Raw genomic sequence first — 12,862 nt, forward strand, 5'->3', positions numbered from 1 at the left:
TCTAGACAAAACTGAGTGAAGGTAGGAAAGCCTGAAAAGAGGTGTCCTTGGCCTGTAATTCTGCATTTAAGAAAAGTTCTCACTTTCATGAATTATTCTAGTGGGCTGTGAACACCTTGGTACACGATGCAAGAGAGAAATGAAACAAGCCTGCTGTCTGGGCTCTTCCACCTTAGCTGGGGGAGTTAGTCCCGCTTGAGTCGGTGCCTGGCATACCCGGTGTGGGTCCCTCATGCTGTGCATGCATTTTCATCCCCACTGCTGGCTGAAGGAAGAGCTGCCTTCTCACAGGCTGTAGGAAAGGTGGGTGCTGGTGTGCTGGGACGTTTTCATACCCAGGCTGAAGTCTTCCATATAGAGTTAGGAGAAACATGCCTTTGCAGCTGAAGAATTTGTACCAGCCAGTCTCATCTCCAAGCAGTACCTGTGGCTGCACTGTGGTATGTTACATACAAGTATGCTATAGACTAAAACAAACTACTTCAAGTAGAATGAATCAAGTCTGCAGTCTTGCTGAACTTAGGGAGGCAGGAGGTGTGTTGTACCCATGGACCTCCAGAGAAGCTTCATACATGGCGATCAGATGGTTGTGAATGTGAGCTGATGTTAATATGCTTGGACTCTCATTTCCTGGAGTGCTAGTGCTTCTCCTGAATACAGTATCTCTCCACCTTTGGGGTTAATTTTTGTGCCTATCCTCGCAACAGGGGTTAACTCAAACTTCGTTACTGATAGCCACAAGCAATTAAAAAAAAAAAAAAGTGACTCAGTATCCTGGGTGCAGGACATGGGTGCCTTTAGTGTGGGTGGTGGGTGCTGACTGGCTGCAGGTTGCATGTGCAGAGCTATTGAGTTGCAGCCAGTTCTGTGGAAAATGGGAGTGGTGCGTGGTGCTGGTGTGCTGCTGCTGGAGATAAGGACTGTTCTGCTGAGAGCAAGGAAATGGGTGATGAGGAGCAACTACACCGAAGGGCTTAGCAGCCCATCTGGTTGGAGCTGTGGTTGCCTGTGGTGGATAGCTGCCCAGGCTGCTTGGCTCTACAGCAGGGATGCAGCTTTTGCTCGTCCAGGCCCAGCAAACCCAGGGCATGATGAAGAGAGCAGTTGTGTTTGCAGCCAGAGACGGGTCTGTCCCGAGTCCTCTCTGGCTTTCCCATTTCCAGCTGGATAGATGTTTCCAAACACCATTTAACAGCTGGTGTCTATGGGGACTGTCAGGGGAGTTAATGCTCTTATTCTGCCTTTCTCCCTTGCACGTGGGGAGGTAACATGGGGCATCTTGCTTGGACCTTCGGCCGTCCTTGCAGTGGGGCTGGGGCCAGCCCTGCTCTTTCTTGCTCGTTGGAGGTGAAGGCTCTTCTTAGATCCCTGTGGGAACGGGGGTCTGCAGTGCTGTCCCCAGCGGGGAGGCCCCAACTTGAGCCCTCAGCGCTGTGCAGAGCCTGGCAAGGGGAAAGGGACAGAAAAACAGACCTTGGCTCTTCTCCCTCCGCAGCCGGAGCGGCTGAGGGGCTGCCAAGGGCTGTGCGGCAGGGAGAAGAAAGACGGCGTTCATGGGAGCTGCGTGGCTCCGAGCTGCTGGGCTGGGAGCCAGGCACGTCAGCACCTGATGGGCCAGCTCGAGGAAGGGCTTCTTGCTCCTCGCCTTCCCCAGCTGAGCCCAGGACTTCTCAAGATGAGCCCTACTAAGGGGTCCCAGTGTAATGAGGTCTCTCCTGCCCCACAGCTCCATTTCTGGGCTGGACTTGTGCCTGCGTGAAGTATCACTTTGGCACCAGCGTGCTGGGGGAGTCTTTCTCCAGCAGCCCGGCTCCTGCACTGCTGCCCTGGACCACGCTGCCCGAGGCAGCTGTTGGGGTCCCTCCTGCCTGCCTGTGTCCCCCAGCCTCTGCCAATTTGTGGGGGCAGCCCCGGGAGACCTGGATCAGTCCCTTGCCCAGCTGTGCAGATCGCAAACAAGCAGCCTCCAGTCACGTGCTGGCCGTGCTGAGGCTGCTCGGATGGTTCCCAGTGAGAGGTGCAGGGCTGGGGCCGCAGGGGCAATCCCTGGGGGCTGGACTGTCCTCACCTCTCACAGCAGCTCCCCACTCCTTCTCCGGGCAGGCTGGAGCACCTCAGTCCTTCCTCCAGGAGCTGCTGGACAGAAGAGCCCTTGTACAGCCTTTTGGGGAGGTGCCTGGGACCTGCTGCGGGATACCTGCCCCTTCCCAGCGAACGGATGCCTGGCTACGGCTGGGCTCTGCCCGGTGCCGCAGAGGTGTTTCGGTCTCACCCCTCTCCCAGCACGACCTGTCCCACAGCCCTACAAGCAGGTGAGATTGCTCAAGGCTCTGCTCCCTGGGGATGGCTCCATGAGGGCTCTGGTTGCTGCTAAGGGTCCCGGTACGGAGAGCAGCGAGACAGGTCTGTGCCTGGAGCATGTCCCTCGGGGAGGTGCTGCCCAGGCAGCGTGGCCTTGGCCCTGGGTCACCTCTCTGTGGCCCAGGAGAGGTTTGGCTGTGCTGGGGTGTTGCCCTGCTGGCCTGGGCTCTGACGAAAGTGCAGCACGGGGTGGGGGTGAATAGGTGGCCCTTCAGGTTTAGGGTCAGGATGCTTGTGACGTCTTGGGGACACCAGCCAGGCTGGGATGACATCAGTGTGGGCTGGCTGCGGGCTGGAGCAACAGGCGGTTCCTCTTGGACAGCACAGCACCAGGGGACATCTGAATGGAGGGAGTGGGGCTTGCGGCTCAGGGCAGGCAGCAGTCACGCTGCCCGTGGGCTGGGCTGAGTGAATGTGGGGGCGGTCTCCCAGCACCTGGCCAGCAGTGGTGATGGGGTGTTGGCTGCACTGGGCCCTTGGGCTGGTATCCTGGAGGCCAGAGGAGCTTGCTGGACATGAGTCTGTGTGCTGCCAGGAGGGATGCTGCAGCAGAGGGCAGGGCTGCCCTGAGCCCTCTTCTTCCACAGTCCCTGCACCCGCTCGCGAGCTGGCAGAGGGCCCGTGTGGGTGCTGATGTGCTCCATGCACCCCAGCACAGTCATGCACAGCAGTGGCGAATGTGGAGGGTGCTTCGGGTCTAGTGGCTGAAAGCATGTGAAATGCATCCTGAAGGCAAGAGAGTAGGAGCTCATGCACTTGAGAGGGCTGTGGGCTGCTGGGCTGGGTGAAAGATCTTGTGCCCCATGTGCTGTTGCTTTGGGAGGAGGGTGGACAGGTATTTTGCTGACCAAATCTGGAGCATGAGAGAGGAGACAGCTATGGAAGGACGACATGGCTGCTGGTGGGATTGGGGCGGAAGGACAGGTCAGATGGCAGCTGGCAGAGTAGCCAGGTGGGAGCTTGTCAGCCCCTGTGTGATTCTGGGCTCCTGGTCCCTGCATAGTGCTGGACCCTGAAGAAGCCTCCTGCCTGTCATGAAGGCCATGCTGTGGGGCTGGTGTTTCCCCTGCCATAGTGTGCTCTTCCCTGACCATGGGCTCATCCTGGGAACACTGGGGTGGTAGGGGGCCAGCCTGGAGATGGGTTGGTGAACCTGCCCCCATGTGTCAGGCAGCCCTGACAGGGCTGTGCTTGCCTTCCTAAAGCAGCCCTCCCTCCTGCCCTGACCCGCTAGCATCCCCAGGGCAAGGCACGGGCTCTGCCTGCCAGTCATGAGCCTGTGTCAGAGCCAGAGTCTCTGCTTGGGGCTGGATTTGTGCTTTTACGCTGTAAGCCATTCCTACAAGAGCTGGTGTGTCCCTCCTGGCTCCTCCAGCAGCGTCTCTGCTCCTTTTCCCACTCAGTCGGGTTTATTGGGTGGACGATTGCCCAAGGCTCAGCGTCAGCAGCAGTGCTCGCTGTCAGGCCCTGTAGATTTGGGACATGCAGGGATGGGAAGGGAGGAGCTGACAGCTTTACCCCTTGCCAGTATGTTGCAGGGTGCAAGGCCAGCCCTCTTCCTGGATAGGTTGCAAACTCAGCCATGCTCTTCTGCTTCTCTGGCTTTTCTGGTGGGCTGAGGGCTGAGCCTGCTCTCCCGCTGTGGCTGCTCTGCCAAGTTGCCCTCCAGCGCCCTGTCCTGCTGTGCTGGCACCCACAGCGCTGTCAGCATGGCTGCCTGGGTGCGCTTTTGACGTGTCACAGGGTGTCTGGGCAGCACCCCATTTCATCATTGTTAGGGGTTCATGGCAGTGGGCTGTGAAACCCCCTGTTCCCCTCTTCCCCGCCCTGCTCGGTCCTGTGCACCCAAGAGGGACGATGCCTGTGGAGCTGCCTGTCTCCCTGGCTGGGACAGCCCCAGCAGTGGTGCTGTGCCTGGCTGGGATGCTCTGTGCCACGCTCTATCCCTGGCACGCCTCTGCTACGGGGATTACCAAGGCACCGCACAGGATCCCCTGTGCTGGTGCAGGGTGGAGGAGCTGGCGCTGCCCCGGGTGCTCTGGCAGGGACTAGCCATTTCCATCTGCGTAACAGAGACTGTAGCACAACCACTATCAACCCACTCCCAGGATATTTTTAGGCTTGGTTGTGCCGATGAGGGAGAGATGACAGGCTCGCTCTGCATCCAGACCACAAGATGACTCTCCCAGCTGCAGCCGCCTGGTGCGCTGGGAGGAGCGTGGGCCTCCAGCAAGGCTGCTCAGGGCCATGGTGTGCCGGAGGCTGGAGCCACAACCGTCCCTGCAGGAAAGGCAGCACTGCCTGTGTGCTGTGCCTCTGGGCTTGCTGGGAGCATCTGCTGGTGCAGGATACTTCCATCCTTCGCCCTCTTGACTCGCACAGCTTCACTGCTCTTAAGAGAGCAGGCTAATGAATCCCCCAGATCTCACTGGCTCTTGAGCTTGAGGGTGTGTGCCAGCTTGTGAAGGAAAAGGAGGGAGGTATCTGAGCAAACAACGCTGTGGGACTGAAGCATGGGCAGCAACGCGCTTCCACGTGGTCACTTGCTTTCACAGAAAGGTGAGCCCCTTCAGCTGAGGAGCTTTTTTTTTTCTGTGGGGCCCGAGGCTCAGGAAAGTGTTATGGAAGAAGGGATCAAAAACTCCCCTTTTGTCCAGAGCCCTGGGTGGAGACACAGCTGGTGGAGAGGAAAGAGTGGCGAGTCAGAGGTGACTCTGCGGTGAGATGCTGGAGGACAGGAGGTCTGGGGCAGGAGGCTGTCCTCCTTGGCCAGGCTTGTCTGCAGCTGGTCCCCCAGCACTGCTGGGGATGCCTGGCATGAAGTGGGTGCATGATGCTCTGGGCACACGCAGTGAAATATCACTGCTGGGAGGTGACAGTGCCAAGCCATGGCTGTGCCCTGGGTGCTGGTGGAGGGCATGGCGCGGCAGTTTGCGCAGGTAGGGCACAGTCCCCCCTCTTCCCAGCTCAAGAAGGCTACTCAAACAGTGGGCATCGGCGCAGAAGGAGACCCAGGTATGGTTGCCACTCGGGTGAAATCCATTGCTAGGAAAAATGTGGCGATGCAGACAGAGCTCCCAAGCAAACGTGCAGCTGTCCAGGTCTCTGGCTGCAGGGAGTGCCTGAGTCTATCACTGGGGGCGGAGAGCAGCAGGGACATCTGTGTGGAGTATGACCAGGTGGATGATCTGCTCAGCTTGGTGGCAGAGCTGAAGGAGGAAGTGGAAAGGTTGAGGAGTATTAGGGAGTGTGAGAGGGAGATAGATGGGTGGGCCCACACCCTCCCATCCCTGAGGCAGAGGCAGCAGATGGAGGCTCCACAAGAAGCAGAGGACCTCCTGCCCTCTTGCCACCAGGCAGAAGGGGACCTAAGAGATGGAGGGGAATGGATATAGGTTCTTGCTCGGGGAGGCAGGACAATCCCCTCCTGGTCTCCGTCACCTTCCCAGTTGCCCCTATACAACAGGTATAGGGCTCTGGAACTCGAGGACCAGGTCAATGAAGATCAGGGTGTAAATGAAGGCCTATCCAGGGGGGGTGCCTAGGCTCAGTCGGGCAGCCCTACACATTCTCACAGCCTCTGAAAAAAGAAAAAAGAGGGTAATCGTCATAGGCGATTCCCTTCTGAGAGGGACAGAGGGCCCAATATGCAGACCTGACCCATCCCACAGGGAAGTCTGCTGCCTCCCTGGGGCCCGGGTAAAAGACGTTACTAGGAAACTCCCTGGTCTGGTTCAGCCCTCTGATTATTACCCGCTATTGGTTGTGCAGGTTGGCAGTGATGAGATTGCAGGGACAAATCCAAAGGCAGTCAAAAGGGACTCAGGGCACTGGGGCGATTAGTGGGAGGATCGGGAGAACAGGTAGTGTTTTCCTCAATCCCTTCAGTGGCAGGGAAATATACTGAAAGGAACAGGAAAACACACCTCGTTAATACGTGGCTCAGAGGCTGGTGCCATTGGTGGAATTCTGGGTTTTTTGATCATGGTGAGGTTTACATAGCACCGGGCTTGCTGGCCACAGATGGTGTCCAGCTATCTCAAAGGGGGAAAAGGATCCTTGCTTATGAGATGGTGGGGCTCACAGAGAGGGCTTTAAACTAGGTTTGAAGGAGGAAGGGGGTAAACCTAGGTACACCAGAGATGAGCCTGGGGGCAGCACGCCAATGTTGGGGGTGGATTCGATAGCCCGGCTCAAATGCATCTATGCCAATGCACGCAGCATGGGCAATAAACAGGAGCAGCTGGAAGCCATTGTGCAGCAGGATAGCTATGACTTAGTCGCCATCACAGAAACATGGTGGGATGACTCCCATGACTGGAGTGCTGCAATGGATGGCTACAAGCTCTTCAGAAGGGATAGGCAAGGTAGAATAGGTAGTGGGGTGGCTCTCTATGTTAGGGAGTGTTTTGACTGTACAGAGCTACACGACTGTGATGACAAGGTGGAGTGCTTATGGATAAGGATGAGAGGGAAGGCCAACAAGGCAGGTATTGTGCTGGGAGTCTGTTATAGACCACCCAACCAGGTTGAAGAGATGGATGAATCATTCTACAAGCGGCTGGCAGTAGTCTCAGAATCATGTGCCCTTGTTCTCATGGGGGACTTCAACTTTCCAGATGTCTGCTGGAAATACAACACAGCAGAGAGTAAGCAGTCTAGGAGGTTCCTGGAGTGTGTGGAAGATAACTTCCTGACACAGCTGGTGGGTGAGCCAACCAGGGCAGGAGCCTTGCTAGATCTACTGTTTACAAACAGGGAAGGACTGGTGGGAGGTGTGATGGTCGGAGGCCGTCTCAGGCTTAGCGACCATGAAATGATAGAATTCTCAATGTTTGGTGAGGCAAGGAAAGTGATCAGCAAAACCACCACTGTGGACTTCCGGAAGGCAAACTTTGGCCTTTTCGGGACACTGGTTGAGAGAGTCCCTTGGGAGACGGTCCTGAAGGGCAAAGGGGTCCAGGAGGGATGGACATTCTTTAAGAAGGAAATCTTAATGGCTCAGGACCAGGCTATTCCCATGTGCCGCAAGACAAACCGCCAAGGAAGACGACCGGCCTGGCTGAACGGGGAGCTTTTGCTAGGAGTCAAGAAAAAAAGGAGAGTTTATCATCTCTGGAAGAAAGGGCAGGCAACTCAGGAGGAGTACAGGGATCTTGTTAGGTCATGCAGAGAGGAAATTAGAATGGCAAAAGCTCAGCTAGAACTCAATCTGGCCACTATTGTAAGAGACAACAAAACATGTTTTTACAAATATGTTAACAATAAAAAGTGAGCCAAGGAGAATATCTATCCTTTAATGGATACAGAAGGGAACATTGCCACCAGGGATGAGGAAAAGGCTGAGGTTCTCAATGCCTTCTTTGCCTCAGTCTTTAATAGAGAAACCAGTTATCCTCAGGGTACTCTGCCCCCTGAGCTGGAAGGCGAGGATGAAGAGCAGAATATACCCCCCCTTAATCCAGGAGGAAATAGTTAGTGACCTACTATGCCATATGGATACTCACAAATCTATGGGACCAGACGGGATCCATCCACGAGTACTGAGGGAACTGGCGGAGGTCCTTGCCAAGCCACTCTCCATCATCTATCAGCGATCCTGGTCAACAGGGGAGGTCCCAGAGGACTGGAGGCTTGCCAATGTGACGCCCATTTACAAGAAGGGTCGGAGGGAGGATCCGGGGAACTACAGGCCTGTCAGCCTGACCTCGGTACCGGGGAAGATTATGGAACAGTTCGTCTTGAGAGCACTCACGTGGCATGTGCAGGACAAATAGGAGATGAGGCCCAGCCAGCATGGGTTTATGAAAGGCAGGTCCTGCTTGACCAACCTGATCTCCTTCTATGACCAGGTGACCCGCCTAGTGGATGAGGGAAAGGCTGTCGGTGTTGTCTACGTCGACTTCAGCAAGTCCTTTGACACTGTCTCTCATGGCATACTCCTTGAGAAGCTGGCGTCTCATGGCTTGGACAAGTGTACTCTTCGCTGGGTGAAAAACTGGCTGGATGGACGAGCCCAGAGGGTTGTGGTGAATGGGGTTAAATCCAGTTGGTGGCGGGTCACAAGTGGTGTTCCCCAGGGCTCAGTATTGGGCCCTGTTCTGTTTAATACCTTAATCAATGATCTGGAAGAGGGGATCGAGTGCACCCTCGGCAAGTTCGCAGACGACACCAAGTTGGGAGGGAGGGTTGATCTGCTTGAGGGTAGGAAGGCTCTAGAGAGGGATCTGGACAGGCTGGATCGATGGGCCGAGGCCAATTGTATGAGGTTCAACAAGGCCAAGGGCCGGGTCCTGCACTTGGGTCCCAGCAACCCCATGCAGCGCTACAGGCTTGGGGAAGAGTGGCTGGAAAGCTGCCCGGCAGAGAAAGACCTGGGGGTGCTGGTCGACAGCCAGCTGAATATGAGCCAGCAGTGTGCCCAGGTGGCCAAGAAGGCCAACGGCATCCTGGCCTGTATCAGAAATAGTGTGGCCAGCAGGAGCAGGGAGGTGATTGTTCCCCTGTACTGGGCACTGGTGAGGCCGCACCTCGAGTCCTGTGTTCAGTTTTGGGCCCCTCACTACAGGAAAGACATGGAGATGCTGGAGCGTGTTCAGAGAAGGGCAACCAAGTTGGTGAGGGGCCTGGAGCACAAGTCTTCTGAGGAGCGGCTGAGGGAACTGGGGTTGTTTAGTTGGGAGAAAAGGAGGCTGAGGGGAGACCTTATCGCTCTCTACAGCTACCTGAAGGGGGGTTGTAGTGAGGTGGGTGCTGGTCTCTTCTGTCAGGTGGCTGGAGATAGGATGAGAGGAAATGGCCTCAAGTTGTGGCAGGGGAGGTTTAGGTTGGATATTAGGAAAAATTTCTTTACTGAAAGGGTTGTCAGGCATTGGAACAGGCTGCCCAGGGAAGTGGCTGAGTCACCATCCCTGGAGGTATTCAAAAAGCGCGTAGATAAGGCACTTCAGGACATGGTTTAGTGGGCATGGTTGATGGTTGGACTCGATGATCTTGAAGATCTTTTCCAACCTAAATGATTCTATGATTCTAAGAGCCAAATGCTCCCATCAGTACCAGGGTCTATGGCTGGGTCAGAGGGGAGCCAGGCTGGGGCAGGCTGCTGCTCTGCCCAGCTTCACACCAGGCTCATATGCCAACCTAAAAGGGTTGTAGGTGCTGGACTCTGAACACGGGACCTGTCTGGGTGGCTGCACAAATCAGCAGTGCTAATCTACCTCATCCACCAGGAACCAACACATCACTGTGGTTAGCTTTCCCCCATGCCTGCATTGGAAGGACCAGTCCTGGGGCAGGTGAGAACTTCCCTCAACTCGGTGCTGAGCCCTGGAAAGCTCCAGCCCTGAGCAGCTGCCCCTGCCTGGCCCTGTGGACTTGCCAGCCTCCCCCAGTGTAGTGGTGGTTCAGGTGATGGCTGCAGAAAGTTCATAGTCCCTCCGCTGTGGCCCAGGGAGTTTGTTCCTAATGGGAGCAGGGTGGGGAAGCTTTGCTGGAGAGGCTGAGCTCTGTCCCTGCCTTCTTGCGGATGGGTTGGGTGGGCTGCAGCTACCTCCGAGCTGCGGTTTGTGGGAAATGAGGGACCTGCTGGCTGTTCCCTTGGGGCTGCTGGGACAGGGCAGAATCCTCCATAGCTGGCAGCTCTGTACACACACTGTTTAGGGGCCCTTTTACTATAACAGGATCCAGTGTCCCCCCTAGTCCTGTTCTCGCTCGTACCTACCACTGTGCGATTATGTGAATGCTGGCGATGCACCTGGAGAGGTTTGCTGTGCTGCAGCAGCACCCTCTCTGTCTGTGTCCCCTGCCTGTGGCTGGCAGCTGCCTCCTCAGGGCTGCTGTTAGCCCATGTCCTGCCAGCAAACACAGCACCCAGAGGCACTTCCCCCTGGTTGCGCTAACTCCTAGTTATGCAAAGCAGCTGCAAGAATACACAGGTTGCCACAAATGCTGAATTTCTGAAACACAGGGTGTTCATGCCCCGCAGCAGAGCATGAAACCTTGGCCACGTCCTGCAGCGCAGGGGTCAGTGCGATGCAAACCCGCGCACCCAGGCCCTACACCCTCCCATGCTGGCCCTGCTCTGCCCTACATCCCACCCTGTGCTGGGTGGCTCCTCTCCTTCCTTCCCTTTTCCAAGAGGGAGCAGATAAGCCTCAGCACCCAGGAGTGGTGCAGGCACTGGGACATGGCAGGGCTGCCTCAGCTGGGCCCCTGCCAGCCCAGCACCCCGTGCCAGGCAGCTGCTCTTGCGCCTGTGGGTGAAGCACCTGCACCGGCAGCTCCAGCACCTCCTCCCACCACCTTCCCAAGGACTGGCAGGATTCGTGCAATGTCATTGAGTTGTCTAGCGCTTTCCCTTTCCTCCCACTGGATCTCCTCGCCCCCCGCCCTCACTGCCTCCCGTCTCCTTGGTCCCTTTCCCAAGCATCATCCTTGCCCCAGTCTTGGGTGAGCAGGTGGTGGGATGCTGCAAAGAGCATCTTCACTCTGGGCATATGGCCATGCACCCTGGGAGGTTTTGATGTCCCTCCGTGCATGGCAGAGGGTTTCGAGAAGGGACATTCACCCATGTAGGGCGTGCAGCTTGCAGCTCTGCAGACAAGACTTATCTTGGGAGCTGCTTACCACGGCAGCATGGCTGACCATCCCACAGCACAACCTGCACAGGCCATGTTGCAAAATTGATGCTCTTTGTAACATATCATGCAAGAAATGGGGCCAGCAAAAGTCATGTGAAATGACTTTTCCAAAGAAATGCGCTAGTACCCATGCTATCGGTTCTGCCCCAGCCTGGCAAGAGAAGGGCACGTGGCCACAATTCCTGTCTGAAATCATGACAAATGACATCATGAAATTTCAAACAGGGCATAACTCAGCTGCCGCAGGAGTGCAGCTCACCTGGGACCGACACTGGCTCACAGCCATTTCCTCAGGGCACACAGGGAAGAGATCAGAGTGACGCAGATGAGGGAGGTTTGTAAATCCAAAATGGGGACTGAACCAGCAGAACTGTGGGCTACTGTGCTTATGCTGTGGGTTTTGGCACCAGCTCACTTGGGCATGTGTGGGAGAGACCAATATGAGCAACAGAGCTGGTTGCTGCATTGCGTGAAGATTGCTGGTGCATTACTCGGGTTCAGAGGCTTCAGTTCACGAGGTATCAGGGAGCAGTGGAGATAAGATGGGGTTCAGGTTGAAAAGGCTGAAAAGAGGAGCCTGTGGCCATGTGGTTCCATCACCACAATGGGCCAGCTGAAGGTGCGCGAGGGCTTACTTGTTCCAGTGCAATTAAGTTCCAAAGCTCCAGGCTGGAAACGTGGCATTCCCTGGGTAAAGGGCTGGCAATGTGTGCTGCTGCAGGCAGGCAGCCTGCCCACGCTTGAGAGTAGTATAATGCTGCAAAGCCATGTCAGGCTGTTGCGCCTGGTTTTAGAAAAACATGTGCGTGAGCTGGAAGAGGAGGTGAAGAATATTGTCCTCAAGCTGAGCCCCTCCGCACCCTCCCCACTGCATTCTCTGGCACGCGGGACTCAGTCCTGGCCTCCTCCTTTGCTGCTGGAGCTGTTTGGACAGGCGATCAGGATGTATACAGGTCAGGGCGAAACAGCAAGCACGACCGTGCGGCATCCCTTTTTCATGCCCAAGCCACAGATATGAAAAAATTAAATTAAAAGTCAAGACCAGCTAATCTTATTTACAAGCTACTGCGTGGTGAGTATGGCCACCCCTGCAGCCTTCAGCGACCGTGCTGCAAAGACATGTACTTAATTTCAAGCTTGAGTTTTTCCATCTTCAAGACCTCATCTTTGGACCCCGCACTTCCCTCTGCCAGGCTGACATGCTGTCCGTAGCAGTGCTCTGTTCCCCTGTCAGCAAGGAGACTTTCTTCTGGGGCAGTGGAGTAGCCCACACTCTTCACATCTCGTACAGCCTTATCTGCCGCATTTCCAAGCCTTAGCTCCTTTTTTGTGGTGGTGTTGCTGCTCCTCAGGATTTCTGTGTCTGTTTAGAAGTTTGGAGAGCTGGACCGGACATCAAGTTGGCTTTGCCAGAGCTGTAGATGCACAAGCACTGCCATGCATCTGCTCGTAAATCACCTCTGCACGCCTCTGGCTCTCAGAGCCAAGGTGCTGTGATGCAGGTTCATAGCAGCAGTCATGTGTGGGGACAGCTGTCTTTTTCAGCTTTTTTCCCTTAATTCCGGCCCCCTCCCCGCATTCTGGGAGATCCTCCACCCTGCGGTATGGCCTGTCCTCTCCATTCCCAAGAACATTTCTTTGCAGCCCATTACTGTGCCGTGGGTTGCATTCATTTTATCAGGCCATTCAGCTCGTGCTGTAGCAGCAAGCAGCCTGTTCAGTATTTTATCAGCCACAAATGTAAGCCTTCATCTTGTCATCTACACAAGTGATTTAATAAAGTGGCACTGGACCAGGAAACAGTCGCTGGGGGTCTAGGTACACTCCACGTTGTTGATGTCTCCCCATTAAGACTTGGCTCA

Source organism: Harpia harpyja, chromosome 11 (assembly GCF_026419915.1).
Source record: "Harpia harpyja isolate bHarHar1 chromosome 11, bHarHar1 primary haplotype, whole genome shotgun sequence".
NCBI classification, from domain to species: Eukaryota; Metazoa; Chordata; class Aves; order Accipitriformes; family Accipitridae; genus Harpia; species Harpia harpyja.